Source organism: Acinonyx jubatus, chromosome B1 (genome assembly GCF_027475565.1).
Source record: "Acinonyx jubatus isolate Ajub_Pintada_27869175 chromosome B1, VMU_Ajub_asm_v1.0, whole genome shotgun sequence".
Classification (NCBI taxonomy): Eukaryota; Metazoa; Chordata; class Mammalia; order Carnivora; family Felidae; genus Acinonyx; species Acinonyx jubatus.
The window spans coordinates 92,287,634-92,306,050 of record NC_069382.1 but is presented as its reverse complement, the minus strand read 5'-3'; the positions used below and the strand labels follow the sequence as shown (position 1 = coordinate 92,306,050).

The following is an 18,417-nucleotide window of genomic DNA, read 5'->3' as shown; positions in this document are numbered from 1 at the left end:
AAACAAGAAGTACTATATAGGTTTTGCCATTTTTCTATTAATTGTGTTATATATGATATATAAAATTAATTGTATTATATATAATAGTTCTTAGCATATTGAGTAGTTTTATAGATTAAGATTATATATGTACATACATGTGTGTGTGTGTGCACACTATTAGTTCTGTTTCCTGAAGAACTCTAATACACTTTGTCTTAACAGCTAAAGCTCCATACTTTCTTTTCCAACTCGTGGTGGTTTTTTTTTTTTAATGTTTATTTATTTATTTTGAGCAAGACTGAGAGTGACCATGAGTGGGGGAGGGGCAGAGAAAAAGAGAGAGAGAGAGAGAGAGAGAGAGAGAGAGAGAGAATCCCAAGCAGGCTCCATGCTGTCAGTGCAGAGCCTGATGTGGGGCTCAAACTCAGGAACCGTGAGATCATGATCCTGAAATGAAGAGTCAGACACTCATCTGACTGAGCTACCCAGGCGCCCCTCCTGGTGGTTTTCTTGGCCTGCAGAAATTTAAATCTTTGACTTTCCTCCCAACCATTTATTACAGTAAAGTTTTATCTTAATTAAACATATATATATATATATATATATAAATGTATAAATAATAAAACTACAGATTTCATAGAACTTAAGAAATTTAAAATAATGAAGAATTTTTATACAGTAAAGATACAGACTTCCCCCATGTTAGTTTGTAGATTTTAAGTAATACCCATATATTTTTTTAAAAATATGGGCATGGTTGCTTTTGCCTCTGTTTTTCAGTTCCTCCTGTATTACTGACCACTATTGCATGAAGTGGGAATGATGATAAGGCCTATATTTCACATGCTCCATAAAGTATGCAGTTTTATTTTGCTATCTGTAGATACCATAATACAAAAAAAAAAAAAATCCTAATCTGTGAAAAAAAATCATGCCTGTCTTTTTGTTAAATGATAAGTGAAACCTCTGGGAAGGATAAATTAGTGCCTGTGTTGGTCTGCCATCTCCAGATATCTCATGAGTACACAGGAGGTAGTGATAAGCACAGCCTTCACTCCTTCAGCCCTCACAGCAGAGTTGTGTTATCAGCTGCAGGGCTGTGCTCACAAGAGACGTTAATCTGCTTTTGAGTCCTCATCATTTTCTTCCTTTTTTATTTGCTCTTCTCTCTGCCCTGTTCAACCTTCTTGATAGTGTCTGTTATTTCCACTATCTCCATGTGATTTGCTTGCTGTTCTGTAGTGTTAACTCACTGTGTCTTCTAAATCATTCCAATTGGGTTTTGATTGTAAATGAAAATCAAAATAGCTGTTTTTCAAATAAATAACCTCCCATGGCCCAAGATTTGTGTTTGGATCTATTGGATAATTTGAAAAATATACAGGTTCTCTGTCCACTGTTGAATACAAAAAAAAAAAAAAAATAAGTGAAGATCAAATCTCTGTCCTCTCTAATTCTAGGGACTTTTGTTGGACTGGAAGAGCTTAAATCCTCAAACTCCCTCTGTTCAATTTTCTATTTCACAGTGATTATAAGATATTTTTGAGGGGCGCCTGGGTGGCTTGGTTGGTTAAGCATCTGATTTCGGCTCAGGTCATGATCTCACGGTCCGTGAGTTCGAGCCCTGCGTTGGGCTCTGTGCTGACAGCTCAGAGCCTGGAGCCTGTTTCCGATTCTGTGTCTCCTTCTCTCTCTGACCCTCCCCTGTTCATGCTCTGTCTCTCTCTGTCTCAAAAATAAATAAACGTTAAAAAATAAATTAAAAAAATTTAAAAAAAAGATATTTTTGTAAGATTTTTATCATGCCTCCAGGTTAATTTAAAAATAAAGAAATAGGGGCGCCTGGGTAGCTTAGTTGGTTGAGCGTCTGACTTCAGCTCAGGTTATGATATTGCAGTTGGTAAGCTCGAGCCCCGTGTCAGGCTCTGTGCTGACAGCTCAGAGCCTGGAGCCCGCTTTGGATTCTGTGTCTCCCTCTCTCTTTGCCTCTCCACTGCTCGTCCTCTGTGTCTCTCTCTGTCTCAAAAATAACTAAACGTTAAAAAAAATGAAAAATAAATAAAGAAATAAAAGTTAAGATTCTGGTGAATCTTGGTTTAGATAAGGCTGATCATCCATGGAGACATGATTCTCATGTAGTAGTTTTTTATGTTCTGCTTCACATGTACTACTTACTCCCTGAGGCACAATCTGGAAGTGAGATGAGAATCCAGGAAATATCTCTTTAACAGAAATGTCAAGGGTTGTCTCTGTTGTGTGTCCAGGTAATTTCTGCACATTGTGTTACAAATAAGAGATAATTTTTCATCCTCATTAAGAGGTTGGGCTGCGATGTTTCTGCAGGTTGATCTTGCTTCATGCATGTGTTTTCTTGTGCGTCTGTGGGTGTGGGTTTACTCCAGCAGTCACCCTTTGGATATTCAGACAGACCAGGTGAGGGAATCCTTTTATGAGACAACTAGTTGTTGCATGCATGTTCTTTTCCCTAGATTACTAGAAGAGTTGTAAGAAATCAACCATTGTAAATGTTTTTATTGTCAATGTTGTAAGTCCCTCCAGTTAACCAGAGAAGTGACAGGAGAGCTTTGGATGACATAGAGAGAAGTATTTACAAGAGTGCCCAGTCACACAGTCACGGTTCCCTGTGTATTGGATGTTAAAGACATACTTGTTTTATTTCATATTCTCATATTTAGTCATTTTTCTAAGTCAGAACCACGCACCACAGTGGCTGATTCTGAAAGGTAACCATAATCCGAGCCCACGAATGAGAGTCCATTCTCCCAGGCCAAGCTGGCATTTCACACTTGTTGCCCCATAGTCCCACAGTAGTTTCCAATATTGGAGCCTATATTCACCCAAGAATGATTCAGTCTCTTCTCTGAAGACTACCTTTTATAGGGCCAAGCAACCTTGTAAGATACTAAAATCACAAATTCTTATTACGTACTTCACTCAGAGTAATGAATGCCCTTTTTCATACATTGGAATAACCAAAAAGACCTTTCAACAGAGCCACTGGAGGACAAAGGGAATCATTTTTCTTTGATTAAAATAATAATGCTAATATTCCCTTAATTCTCTCTGTAATAAATGAAAACAAAATTGAGGCAAAATTATTTTTATGTGTGTTTTCTGAGCCTAGTAGCAATTATCAGGAAAAATGGAACTAAAATTTTATAGAAGAAAAGGGACATTTTTCATAGAGGAATAAGCAATAAAGTAGCTGAAGTCAACTAAAAACATACTTTGGACTTCCATGTCCAAATATTCCATTTTGTGTGAGAGAGTGTGTGTATATGTGTGTGTGCTGAAGCAATGATTGAGAGTACTACATCAGAATGTTATCACATGCCTTTCAATAGATGAAGTTACAATTGTCAAAGGGTTTATGAAAAACAACTATTTACCAGTCTTCAATTTCAATTCTCCTGTATTAAGTTGAATATATCAAATAAAGTTTAAATGAATTTCTTCCATTTCAAGCATCAACACTAATGTTACTTTTTAATATTATAGAAATAATATAATAAGAATGTTTCAACACATTGGACAGTGAGCCCAATATTGTGGGGGCAAAGGCAATCAAAATGTATAATATATGCAAAAACATCTCAGTTAAAGGTGGGGCAGATGTTGAGAATTTTCCAATGGAGTTAGTAAAGGAAAATTAATGGTTAGTTTAATCCTGTAAAATACCATTTATGCTGCTTTATATTCCCTAAATTTGGGGATGCTTTTTTACTGTTTATCTTTATGGAACATAAAACCAAACTTTAACATCATGTGTGTGTAACATGCTTTTCTAAACTTTATCAGCTCTTCTTTGCCAGCAGAGTTTTCTTTTAGGTACCAATCCTTGTAATTTACAATAAAGCTGAATTTAGGGACTGTATTAAGTCTGAAGTATGTTGGAATCTTTCCTAGACAAACATTTTTATTATTTAAAAATTATTTATTATAACCTATTGCACATACCTATGTAAGCTTTAAAAATAATTTTTAAAAATTGTGGCTTTAAACTTTGTGGCTCATGCTTATTTAGTATTATTTAAAAATATTTACACATTTCAAACATTTCCAGTCTAGAAACATCTGGTTAAGACACCAATGGGTTTCCAGGTTTCTGATCAACATCCCTGATTCAACCACCAGGAAAAGCCAGAAAAAATATTTGTGTGCATTAAGTCTTCAGAAAGTCTTCAAAGTGAAATGTGTGCATTTCACTCTTAAAGCACATTCCATTTCAGCTATATTTCAAGTGCTTAGTACCCATATGTGAATGGTGGCTATTATATGAGATAGCACAACATTAAGGCATTGCCAATTCTAAAATTTCTGTAGAAAAGTCTGAGATGCTGAGCAGGAGGAAGTGGCGAAAATATATTTAAAATGTTTTAAAATTCTAGCATATTCTAAAAGTGATTAAAAAGTCCTAATTTTATGGATTTTAATAAGTGGGACAAATGTTTCAATCTTCAGTGTAATATTAAAGGAAGATTAGGAAAATGTGTAACTAGCAAGGAAATGAGGATAAAAATGGAATAGTAAAAAAGAAAGCCATCCAAAAGAAGGCAAAAAACAAGAGATCAATATAAAATAGGTGAGGAAAATAGGAAACAGAAAAATTATAGATTTAAATTAAAAAATATAGAAACTACTAAATCCTACTAAAAACATCAATTAAATACTAAGGTCATCATTTATAAAACATACAAGTTGATCTTGGGCTTACCAGCTTCCAGAACTGGAAAATACCTTTCTGTTGTTTAAAAGCCACCCAATCTATACTATTTTGTTATGTCAGCCCAAATGGACTAAAACAATGACCAAATTGGATTAATACCTGGAATAAAAGGTTCTTTACCATCTAAAAATCAATCAACACACTCAAGTACTTGTTTCAGTTATTCAAAATGAGTAAAATACTCCATAGCAGTATGCCCTGTCTGCTTGTGTGATCCTTTTCAACAGTGTCCTCTACTTTTGCTGTAAATAAACCTACATAAAAATTAAAATGTTGTGAACTCCTTTAAAATAAAAAAGGAGTAAAACAATGTAATTATCACCATGGATCAGGCCAGGAAATACATACACCCACCATCTATTCATAATGCAAAATCATAATAAATAAGAAATAGACGTTGTCTTATGTCAGGTTCCTGAGAAGGACCTAGAATCTCTGAGATAGAGACACATATATATATATGCTTTTTTGGAAAATCTGTTCTTCCAGAAAATACTGTAAAGGAGACAGAAACAAAGGCTAGGGAAAGGACTAAGCAAAAATGAGATATTTGGCAAAAGTTAATTTTAATGTCATTAACAGGTAGCTTCTGTAATATAAATAGCAAAACCAATTTTTCTACCATGAAACAAGATGGCTGGGCTTAAAGCTTCGTATTATTCAGTTGTCTATCACCAAAGGGAGTATAATATCTTATATTTCTCTAGGCAAGGCAACTTCCTTGAGTCAAAGACAATGCTATGCAGAAGATCACAGTATTTAGTCATTAACCCCAGTACTCACAGCAAGAAAAAGGTTATTTTGGCAATGCACTATTTATTCTAACAAAGGAACATCCTTTAAAAAAAAAAACCTTTGGCAAACAGCATAATTAATGAGCAAACATTAAAAGTTTTTACTTTGGAATCAATAGTGCAACTATCACCATATCTTTTATATGTACAAGAATTCTTTAATAGTTATACAAGGACAAAAATTAATCTTAATTTTTGTCATAGTTGTAGAGCTGTATACAGTTGGGTGTAAGTTTGTTGCAGCTACCAGATTGAATACTCTTTTTCTAAAGTAAATTTCAGAGAAATTATATCTTAAAATAATACACAGACAGAAAATTAATTGGAAAAATCACTATCAAACTTCTTAATAATTTAAAGTAAACAGATTTAATATGATTTTTGGAAATTATAAGAAAATAATAACTTAGTAAATTATATATATTTAACTATGTATATAATATATATAAATACTTATATATATGCACATGTATCAAAAGGTTTTAAATGCTAGTGAGAATGTGAATCTATTATTTATGATGGACTAATTCAAATAAAGTCCCATTTCTTCAATAATTTTATTTTCAATGAAGTTTTATTACATTTTATAAACAGTATTAAAATTATTTTACTGTGTTAAAAAAAATCTAGGGACATTTGAGAATGAATTACTTCTCCATTCAAATTCATACTGAAATATATCAACCTATTTTTCATTTTAGTCTTGTTAAAACATGCTTTGCACATATAATAATAAATTGAACCACCAGCTTGAACTTAATATTGGATTAAGCATAGATTTATGTTCAAAATTTTTTACTAAGCTGAAATGAATTCAAAAACCATAGAATTAAATTTCAAGTAATACCTGAGATTTCTCAGATCACTGAGAAATGATATACTGGAAGTCTGAGTTACAGAATATATTCAAATAAGAGAATAGTTGACTAAATGAAATTTCACGTTTCTTTTTCTAGTTTTGCTATATGTGTAGCTATACATATGTAGGTGAGTATATATGTATATTTGTACATATACATAATTGCATATCAAAACATAGATGTATGTATATATACACATACATGTACACATATGGAGAGAGATGGTTGGATTTTGCTTCCAGTTATTTATGATAAAACTTATTAACAACACATGATACAAATAATCCAGTAAGGACAGTTTAAACAGAAGAAGATCGAAGAAGATACAGTGGACTACTTAATGGTTAAAAACAATACACATCTATTATCTCACATTTCTGCAGACTGGAAGTCAGAAATCTGTTTCAAAGGCTGAAAATCAAGGCTGATGCAAGCCCATTGCTATGGAAGCTAAAGGATCTAAATTATTTCCTTGCCTTCTCTAGCTTCTAGAGGCTGCCTGCATCCTCTGGCTCATGTCCCCTTCCTCCATTGTCAGATCCAACAGATAGCATCTTCTCTCTGACCACTGTTTCATTCTTACGTCTCTCTCTATATCCCTCTGCTCTCTGTTTCCATTATTATGTCACCTTCAAAGTCTGTGATCATCCTGCCTCCCTCTTATAAGGTTACTTGTGATTACATTGGTCTCACTTAGATAACATAGGATAATCTCCCTATGTCAAAATTCTTAATCATGTTTGCAAGTCCTTTGGCAATGTATGTAACTTACTCACAGGTTTGGGGATTAGGACGTAAATATTGTTGAAAGGCTATTATTCAAGCCAACACAGCTATATTATAAATACATCCCAAAAATGTAAAATCAGAGAGAGATATAATTTAGTACCAGTCCTACATGAAAAAGTAACTTTTAAATGATGATAAAAGAAATAAATTCCCTGATAAATGGTGTCTTATCTATGCAAACTCGTTAGCTAACTTGATGTCAGTTGAATGATGGAAAACTTTATAATGGTTTTTCTGCCCTTATGATGAATAAATCCAAATAAATAAATCCCAAAATTAAGATATGGAATCAATTAAACTGGGTATGGGAATTAAAAATGTGTAATATCTATAGATTTAGTACAAGTCCAGTCAAAATCTCAGCAGATAATTTTGTGGATGTCAACAAACTGATGTGAAGTTTATACGGAAACACAAAAGATGCACAATAGCAAACACAATACTGAAGTTGAATAAAGTCTGAGACTGAGGGGCGCCTGGGTGGCTCAGTCGGTTGAGCCTCCGACTTCGGCTCAGGTCACGATCTCACGGTCCGTGGGTTCGAGCCCCGCATCTGGCTCTGGGCTGATGGCTCAGAGCCTGGAGCCTGCTTCCGATTCTGTGTCTCCCTCTCTCTCTGCCCCTCCCCCGTTCATGCTCTGTCTCTCTCTGTCTCAAAAATAAATAATCGTTAAAAAAAACTAAAAAAAAAGGTCTGAGACTGATACTGCTTGACTTTAGAATTTACTATAAAGCTACAGTAATCAAGGCAGTGCAGTACTGGCAAAAGAACAAAGAGATCAATGCAGAAGAGCCCAGAAAAAGACCCACTCCTCTGGTATAGCAGCAAAACCAATATAATGAAGAAAGGATAGTCTTCAACAAATAGTTATGAACAACTGGATATCCACATGCAAAAAACAAAAAAAAAAAACACAAAAAAACTTAAAATGAAAATTAACTTAAAATGAATCCTAGACATTAATGTAAAATGCAAAACTATAAAATTCTTAGCAGACAACATAAAAGAAAATCTAGAGCTTGGCAACAACTTTTTATATACAACCAAAAGTATGACTCACAAAAGAAAAAAAGTTGATAAGCTTGACTTTATTAAAATTAAAAACTTGTTCTCTGTGGGAAGACACTATTAGGGGAATGGAAGACGAGCCACACTGAGAGTAAACATTTACAACAAGCATATATGATGAAGGACTATTGTTCAAAATAACACAAAGAACTCTTAAAACACAACAGTATTAAAAGAAACAAGTAGGTTAAAAAATAAGACCTGAACAGACCCATCACCAAAAATGGTATATAGATGGCAAATAAACATATGGAAAGATGATCCACGTTATAAAGCACCAGGGAAATGAAGTTTAGAAAAACCATGAGATACACACCTATTAGAGTGAGCAAAATCCAAAACACTGACAACACCAAACGCAGACAAGGATATGTAACAATAGGAATTCATTGCTGGCAGGAATGTAAAATGATACATCCACTCTGTAAGACAGTTTGGCAGTTTCCTATAAGTATAAATCTACAAATGGCATTGTCTTTTGGTTTTTCAGGGCTAACTGCCAATGTATGTGATTAAGTCCTCTCTGCTTCCTGTGGGAAAATGGCTAATTACTTTATATTCTCCATTAACTTTTCATTTTCTCTTCAACCATCATTTCCTTCCATAGTACACTTCAACACAAACAGACGCATGGTCTGGAGTTTCTTCTTCACATTCTACTTATTGGACACTTTCTTGAAAATGCCCCCATATCATTTCAAATTCATTATGTATTAAACAAGATAAACACCTTTCTCTCAATCTCATGTCCCCATTTATATACCATTATATATCCTAAAGTTAGACATTGCCAAATAAAGTTGAATTTTCCCTGGTCCTTTCTACAAGTAGCCAACCAAGACACTTAGTTTACTATTTTTTCAGAACGTCTCTCAATCAATTTTTCCCAATTCTCAATGTCATTGTGTTGCTTATCAACTCATTACTCCTTGCCTGGATTGCTGAAAAGGCTCTTTGAATAGTCTGGCTTTTGATCTTTCCTGTTCCAATTTGTATGCCTGAGAGCATCTAGATCAGTCTTTAATAACAGTTTAGTCTGACATGCTTCTTAAATTCTGTCAATGTCCCATCCTCCATGTGGTCCTGCAGATCAATGGAATCAAATTTTCCCCAAACATGCCAAGTGTATTCTTAAAGCTAATGTGAAATTTATGTTATATTTATTCTGAAATGCCCACCTTACTGTTCTCCCCCTTCACCTGGCGCTGAGAGGGGGCACGGTGGGTGGGAAGGAGGCGCCTGGAGGCGGTGGCTGCAGACTCTGGGCGGGCGGGAGCAGAGGAGCCATGAAGAAAGGAGCCCCGCCGCGGCTGCGGGAGCTGAGCGCATGCGCGGATGTGGTCTGCCGCCGCCGTCGCCTTCTCCGTCGCGGCCGCTTCCACCTCCCGCCCGCTTGGCTTCTCAGGTCTCTTCCCGCTTTGGTCCGCCCATGCCGACGGCGTCTCTCTCGCGCTGGCCAAGAGCTTTCCTTGCTTTTGACGAACTCCCAAGTATGAGAAAAATATAGTGCTGCTTGGTCAGATTTGAACTTAAGATGATCTATTTTTATTGCTCACGTTTAAGTTTTCTCTTCCAATCAACAGGTAGGTTCCCACTCCCCCTCCCTAATTCAATTCTCCAGATTTCATTATTCCTTTTACACTTGGTTACAAACTATTTCATGAACGTGTCTTCATCATGAATGCATGTTACATAACTTAAGCTTAAGACGAATATTTCCCTTACACAAATACTTTTATATTCTAATTTTGCAATTTAAAATAATCTAAAATAACTGCCTAGGCAGTTGATTTTAATCTTTTTTATGTCAGACAAATGAAGGAAGATTTTCGGGGAAATCAGTAATTTAACACACTTTACAAATATATATACAATAGTTTTAAAAAGCAAAATTATATTTTCAGTCAAGTGAAAATTGTGCAGCTAATCTAGATGTTAAAAGATAGAGTGATGGGGGCGCCTGGATGGCTCAGTCATTAAGCGGCCCACTTCGGCTCAGGTCATGATCTCGGGGTCCGTGAGTTCGAGCCCCGCGTCGGGCTCTGTGCTGACCGCTCAGAGCCTGGAGCCTGTTTCAGATTCTGTGTCTCCCTCTCTCTGACCCTCCCCTGTTCATGCTCTGTCTCTCTCTGTCTCAAAAATAAATAAACGTTAAAAATAAATAAAAAAAAAATAGAGTGATGGCTCACATTTAAAGAGCTTTTTACTCTGAAGACATACAAAAATTGCTGTGAACTTTTATGCGTAATAGCAGTTCCTTTTTGAAATGATGAAGAACATCCTTGAGAAGTTCATCTTTAACTGATGCTCATTGTTTGAAAAGTTTTATGATTATAGCCAAAGGAGTATGTATTATAGCTTACAACAAATGGTATTGCTTCATAAGACAACATAGCTGCCCAGAAATGTCAATTATGGAAAAAAAAATCTTAGCAAATATTTAAGAAATAATGTGTCTTTCAAGCATGAAATTTCTTTAAGCCTCATGTTTTGTCTTGGCAAATAGAAGAAAGGCAGATGCATTTACTTTAATGATATTTAAATGGGGAAGTAATTTTATAAATCTTTACCGGAGCAACATAAGGACTTTTATCAGTAAATGCTATTTTACATGGGATCAAAATAATTTAAGTCAGTATTGTCCTTATGCACACTCACCTATGTACTAATAAGAGCTGAATTTTCAGTGGTATGGCATAGTCTAGGGACGGCAGAGCTTGAGTTTGTATTTAAGTGGGTAAAGCATAGGGATGTAGGAGGGTTAAAAGACAGGGTTCCCTTCATGAAATCTATCAGGAAGGCAAAAGAGATTGAGGCATCAAGACTTCTTTTAAGGGTAGAAGTGTGACTAAGTTCTGAGGGAGAAAGTAGGAAGAAAGGAAGAAACTCAGTAGGAATAAAGGTTTTGGAATGAAGCATGAAAACTAACATTTATTTGTGTGTTGTATGCCAAATACTGGACTTTGTGTTTTGCAAACGTTATTTTTATTTTATTTTTTAAAGTTCATTTATTTTTGAGAGCAAGAGAGCATGAGTTGAGGAGGGGCAGAGAACGAGGAGAAAGAGAATTCCAAGCAGGCTCCACTTTGTCAGCGCAGAACCCAATGTGGGGCTCTAACTCATGAACCTTAAGATCATGACTTGAGCTGAAGTCACTGTTACAATGGGAGGAGAGCAACAGCTCAGCTTCAACAATTTATTTTCTGCTCATTTTTTGTTTAATTTTACTAACATTCCCATACAACTCCACACATTGAATATGTATCTCCTTCACATGGCAGTTGTCTTTGAGTTTCCATCTTTTATGCTGATAAAGGTTCATCAGCATTTGTGGCTATTTATTTACAGATTTAAACTACTACTACCTAGTAGCTGTTTCAGTTGTTCTCCAGGCCTGTGAAATTAATTAATTAATTAATAAAACAAGCACACAATATATAGGTTTCAGATATGTCACTGTTTTTTTTTAATGTTTCTTTATTTTTGAAAGAGAGAGAGAGAAAGAGGGAGAGAGAGTGCAAGCAGGGGAGGGGCAGAGAGAGAGAGGAGGCACAGAATCCAAAACAGGCTCCAAGCTCTGAGCTGCCAGCACAGAGTCTGATGCAGAGCTGGAATTTGCAGAGCTGGGAGATCATAACCTGATCTGAAGTCGGACACTTAACCGACTGAGCCACCCAGGAGTCCCTCGGATATGTCATTATTAATGTTTGGGGGCATGTAGCACTTTCCAAATGTCTTGGGAGTCCATTGGGAGTCCACTCCCAAATGTCTTGAGAGAAGTCCTTGGGAACTTCTCTCCCTCAATTGATTCCTGCGTTGTTTCACATTTCTTTTGTCTTCCTTTATTTCCTGTTTGTTGTTGTAGAGAATTAGCTCTGTGCTATAATTTCAGGTTTATTCTCTCATTTCCAGTGCTTCTTTCAGGAAACCAAGGGGAAAAAAAAAAGTCGAATATTAGAAGTTGTTCTTACTGGTCAGTAACAGTTTATTGCATTTGTTCCGTCAGAAGGGATCTTTCTTCTTTGAGACTCTGTACTTTTTGTGTTGGCTCACTAACACTATCCACCAGGTTGCCTATCTGCCTCTGTCACATCCCTTCTCTTCAAATTGGAGAGGATATATTTAATGTATATTTTAAAGAATTTTATCTATTCAATTTTTCTCTCACTACACAACTTTTCACTGCATTTATAAGGAATATTATGATTTAGGTAAAAATTTGTAGCATCTTTTGTTTTGCTTCAGGAATAACATTGTTTGCATAAGAAATTTGCATATATAAAATGGTGAATTTATTTGATTAAATCATTTCCCCTCATGACCTTTCATCTCTTAAACCAAGAGATTTATTTCTAGGCAATAGAAGGTCTCTTTACCAAGGAATTATCTACTTTATGGTAGACAATTCTATTAAGTTTTGTCTATAGCAGTGCTATATAGTAGAACTTTCCACATTCATATAAATATTCTGTATGTTCACCATCCAATATATTAGCCACTAGTCACATGTCTACTGAGCACTTAAAATGTTGTCAGTACAACTGAAGAACTAACTTTAATTTTCATTATTTTAAGTAGTCACAAATGGCTAGTGATCATAAACTATGTTGGAGAAGAAAGAATTGTATACAGAAGGTTTTGGTGTCGATTGTTAAGACTTTAGCATAAATTGTGGTCATATAAAAGGTTAATAGGACATTAACAAACAAAAATTCTGAAACCAAGGATATTTTGAAGAATGTCAGTACTGTTTCTCACAGTGGCTACACTAGCTTGTATTCCTGCCAATAGTCTATGACAGTTCCTTTTTCTCCATGTCCTCACCAATACTTGTTTCTTGTGTTTTTTATTTTAGCCATTCTGAAATGGTATCTCATTGTAGTTTTGATTCACATTTCCCTGATGATGAGTGTGAGAAATTAACCCACTGGCCCAATCAAAGGAGGGATGTGGAGACTTGGAGCACAGTGAAGTGAGGCTTTAATCAACGTTCTTGCAAAAGTGGGTGTCTGATGGACAGGCACACTTGGGGCGGTTACAGCAGGCATTTTATCTCCTAGCATGCAAGTCACTCCCCTGATTCCTCATTGGCTAAGTATACAGAGGTTGCAGCCTTACCTGGAAGTTGCCTATGCCCATGTAAGGCAAAAAGTACATTCCTTGAGGTGATGCAGAGACTTCAATTCTTTAGTGCGTGCTCATTGCAAAGCCAGCGAAAAATAAGCTGGGAAATGGAGAGGGGAAGAAGAACCACGAAGTGAAGTGTCTAAGGGCCTGGGGCTCCATTGTTGGGGGGAACGGGTTTTGTACATATTTCCAATAGATTATAAACCTATTAACTAGACAGCACAGCTTTTATTTGGTATTTCTGAAAATGAATCATCTCACTTACTTCTCACAATGAGTGATGTTGAATATCTTTCCATGTGTCTTTTGGCCATCTCTATGTCTTCTTTGGAGAAATGTCTTTTTATGTCTCTTCTGCCCATTTTAAGTTGGATTTTTTTGGCGGGGGTGTTAAATTGTGTCCCTTCTTTATATATTTTGAATACTAATCCTTTATTGGCTATGCCATTTGCAAATATCTTTTCCCACTCAATAGGTTGCCTTTTAGTTTTATTGATTGTTTCCTTCACCGTACAGAAACTTTCTTTTGATGTAGTACCAATAGTTTATTTTCTTTTATTTTCTTTGCTGTACTAGTGATACTTTAGGGTGAACAATTATTCATTTGTTTATTTTATGCAACTGCCCTTGTGCATGACATCATATTTTACATGCTTCTTTTAGGAACTAAATTCATGTGTGTGTGTGTGTGTGTGTGTGTGTGTGTGTGTGTCAAGATCCTGTTCAATCCAGAAAATAATTAGGTTATTACATACCAGCTGTGGCATCAACTGCCAGCACACTGCCCAGAATCAAGAAGTACAGAGAACACAACCAATTGACGGTGCAAGATAATTTAACCTACTTCCCCACCCTCATTCAACCAGACAGCGTTTTTGAGAAAGACTGAAGGAGTAAGATGAAGTGAATAAGAGAGGTTGTTTGTTTTCTATCAAGATAGAGCACTGAAAAAAAAAAATTAACATTTATTTTTGAGAGACAGAGTGCCAGCAGGGGAGGGGCAGAGAGAGAGGGAGACACAGAATCCAACGTAGGCTCCAGGCTCTGAATTGTCAGCCCAGGGCCCAATGCAGGACTCAAACTCATGAATTGTGAGATCATGACCTGATCTGAAGGTGGAAGCTCAATGGACTGGGCACTCAGGCGCCCCCAAAATAGAGGACTTTAAACTTTGAACTATATAAAACCAAAACTTACATTTCTGGTATTTGGCAAGTAAGATTTCATGATTAAGATCATTTTACTTTATTATCTATGTAGTCCAGATCAGATGTCAGCAAACTTTATCCTGGGGTCATATCTGGCCCACTGCTTGTTTATGTAAATAAAGTTTTATTGAAATGCAGCTCTACTCATTTGTTCATGTACTGTGTATAGCTGCTTTTGTGCTAAAAAGGAAGGGTTGAGTATTTGAGAAAGAGACTGAATAGCCCACAAAATCTAAAATATTTATCATCCTGCCCTTTGTGGAAAAACTAGATTTTACTGTATATGAAACAAGGTACCCACAAAAATCAGTGGTTTAATACAACAGAAATTTACATCTTGCTAATGCCTTGTGTCTATCACAGATTAATGAAGCTATGCCTCACACAGTTGATCAAGAACCCAAATTGACAGAAGCTCAAGCTTCATTAAATGTGATCCATGATGATCTTGAATTACACAACAGAAGAAGAAAGAGTTGAAGGTAAGGGGTATTACATTATGAGTTTTACATGCTTCTGCTTAGAAATGATATAATGTTCTTTCATTCATAACCCATTTCCCAGGTTTAGACCCAGAGATTGCCTAACAATGAAGAAAGTGGGAAATGTTGGAGAGCTCATGGTTATGGAGTAAGTAGTAAATGGTTCTGTAAAAATTATGTAAAAAATGATGAAGCTATATTTTTCTGCTCCTCTAGTTCGTATGTGAATGAATTTCAACCCACGTGCATGTCATATTTTCTCTGACTTCTTTCTTAACTTTAGGGTTGCTTTTATGTTTCATGTGTTGATTATATATTTGTATATACACATATATATGTATGTATACATATACATATACATATACATACATATACGTATATATATATATATATATACACACACACATGTATACATATATATGCATTTTAGATGGGGATATGTTTTACTCTAACTTTTAGTTTGTTATCTTTTCCTGAGAATTCAGTTTCTTACACATTAAAGTTATATTTTATCACTTTGAGATAAATTATTATTATTACCTTAGTTTGTAATTTCTGTTATTTTATCCTTTTTTTTCATCTATCTACTATTTACTTATAAAGACCACTTTTACTTTGGCTTTACTTTCTGATGTGGCATAGATGGTATTGTTTAATGTATTTGTTTAATGGGAATGTTTAGTATTAAGTTTAAAAATACACATTTTAATCTAATTTTTCAAATTCCTCAAATTATCAAGAAGTGAACCCATATCATTTTAGTTTTCCCAAGTTGTATTTATTTTTAAAATTTTTTTTTCAACGTTTATTTATTTTTGGGACAGAGAGAGACAGAGCATGAACGGGGGAGGGGCAGAGAGAGAGGGAGACACAGAATCGGAAACAGGCTCCAGGCTCTGAGCCATCAGCCCAGAGCCTGACGCGGGGCTCGAACTCCCAGACCGCGAGATTGTGACCTGGTTGAAGTCGGACACTTAACCGACTGCGCCACCCAGGCGCCCCTCCCAAGTTATATTTAAATACAGCTTAATTAAAAAATAATAATAAATAAGTACAGCTTAATTTTAAATTCCTCCGGTTGTATATTAATCATTTTTACAATGCCACTTATATTACTTTTTTTAGTACTTTCTGTGAATAGTACCTTCTGAGTCTACTAAAGTTGCCTAACAGAATTCCTACTGAAGGAAGACCAGGGGTGATGAGATGCTAAGGCTGGGGAGTGAGAAATTTTAATTACAAGCATGATTTGTTTCAAGGGTAGGGGTATTCTTGCTTAGCTGACTTCTCAGGATGCTTTCTAAAACTGTATTTTACAAGAAAGTGTACAGATGGGGCTAGGAGAAGGTTCAAGAGCCTGACTAAAATTTGATCAAGCAAAGAATATTTGTCAATGCCTACTCATTACGTGAGACCGATCCTGGGTAACATTTTTTTGGTGAAAGTTTCCATGACCATTCTCCCATAAAGGCCAGTGCACGTTTCTATGAAAGCATACATTATACTACATTACAAAACAGTCTTTTATAAACATTTCTGTAATCTTTTTCTACAGCTAACCCATCAGTTCTTTAGAGCATTAATTTTGCTGAGTTCTCAATGCCAGGTATACCATCTCATATGTAGTAGATGCTACATACATTTTCTTTTGGTTAAGAAAATGAATATTTACAGTTATATGGATGATAGCATATGTTTTCCACTAAGTAATTTTTGGTAGAAATATGATGCAGGTAAAAATTAAGGAAAAATCAGAAAGGGAAAATAATATTTACTGAAAGTAATTCTCTTCTAAATTACAATTTTACAAATAGCTCCTCTGCCTACATAACACAAATCTGTGAGCAATGATTTTTCTTGTATTCATAATATAGTTTTGTGAATTTTTATATTACCATGACACAGTTCATGTTTCAATAGTTTGTAATACTAATCTAATATTTAGTAGCAACAGTGGTAATGAAACATACTAATATCAGATACTTAAAATTGGTGGTTAAATATATACTACTCAGTAGATTTTCTTACCTGCGTCTTATAAATATGCTGGTGATTTGCAGTGATAAGAAAGATCTCTAAATATCTTTACACAGGGAGCCAGATGGCCTTCTACCATGACCTTTGCCCAATGCTATTAGCATCCAAGGGTGCTGAGAAGCTCTGGCTCATTATCCACAACCAGATGTTTTCTACTTCTCTATCACTATTGCTAAGTGGTGGTTAATGTCTAGCACAATGGGTATTTGCTTGAACCTATGATCCATGAAATGTTGTCTCTTAAAATACAAATACCACCCACTGGCAGAGACTGCTCCCCATGCATTTGTAATTCAATCATTCTTCTTTATTAGAAATCCTGCTATAATCTCAGAGATATTTTATTTAATATTTTCTCAACTTTCCCAGCTGGCAGCAAGTAAGAATATTCTAGCCTAAGAATAAAGTTAAAAATTGGAATAATCCAGAAATTACTTCTTGAATATTCACTGTTTCAGATAAATGACCACAATGAGTTAACTCCATAAACGTCACATAAACTTCTAATTTCTCCATCACCTTCCAGAAAGCCTGTTACTAAGAAAAGGAGTGGAAACTGTTTCAGTTACTAGAAAGCTGTATGCCCTAACAGGATTAATAGTTTTCTCTAAGTTGACTAATGAAAGTCAGTCTTTCACAGTCTGGTCTATTCTGGACGAACTGATGTAACTGAAATTATAGATAGCCTTAAACTTGGAGGAACAAAGTATGCTGACCTAATTAAGGCATGGGGTGTAGTGCATATTTATCTTACTTCATGCCAAGCTACACAATATATGAAGTGTTGTGTCTGGTGTGATTTTTCCAGGATTGTCTTTTAATTATAAAGGTTTGTCTACTTGTCTATAATGCCAGAAACAGTAGAAAGAAGGCTAGTTATTACTGGTAAAGTGAATTCATATATCAGGATCCAAAAAATGGAGACCACTCTTGTGGCCTGGCCCACATCACACATCTAAACCTATGTCAGCTTGCACTTTGTGGTAACACCTGTCAAGGAAACCTAACACAAACCAACCAATCTGTCCAATTCCTCTAATTCAACTTTAGGTAGCTTACCCTAGAAAATAGGACCTGCTAGCCTTGTAAGGAAATCCTTGACCTTCTAGCCAATCATGCCCTGTTTCTGCACTGTCTCTTCTCACATTCTATAAAACTCGCTCTTGCCCAGAATCCTTCAGGAAGAGTGTTTCACCGCTTGTGAGGCACTCTACTCCCTTTATTTATGGATTGTTTTCCTTTGAACTTGTTACTCAGTTGTTTTAGTTTTGTCATTTGACACTATTAGAAACTTCAACAAAGACTTTTGCAATTTTTTAAAT

General features: G+C 35.5%; 1 long non-coding RNA gene across 1 annotated transcript in view; it reads left to right on the top strand.

Annotated features, from left to right (window-relative positions):
- Positions 1–9,581: 9,581 nt before the first annotated feature.
- The window catches only part of LOC128314459 (uncharacterized), a 62,991-nt gene continuing 54,155 nt past the window's right edge, over positions 9,582–18,417 (top strand). The window contains exons 1-2 of the long non-coding RNA XR_008296120.1: positions 9,582–9,824; positions 15,141–15,206. This is a non-coding gene — a long non-coding RNA (uncharacterized LOC128314459). The remainder of the gene's footprint in view (positions 9,825–15,140; positions 15,207–18,417) is intronic.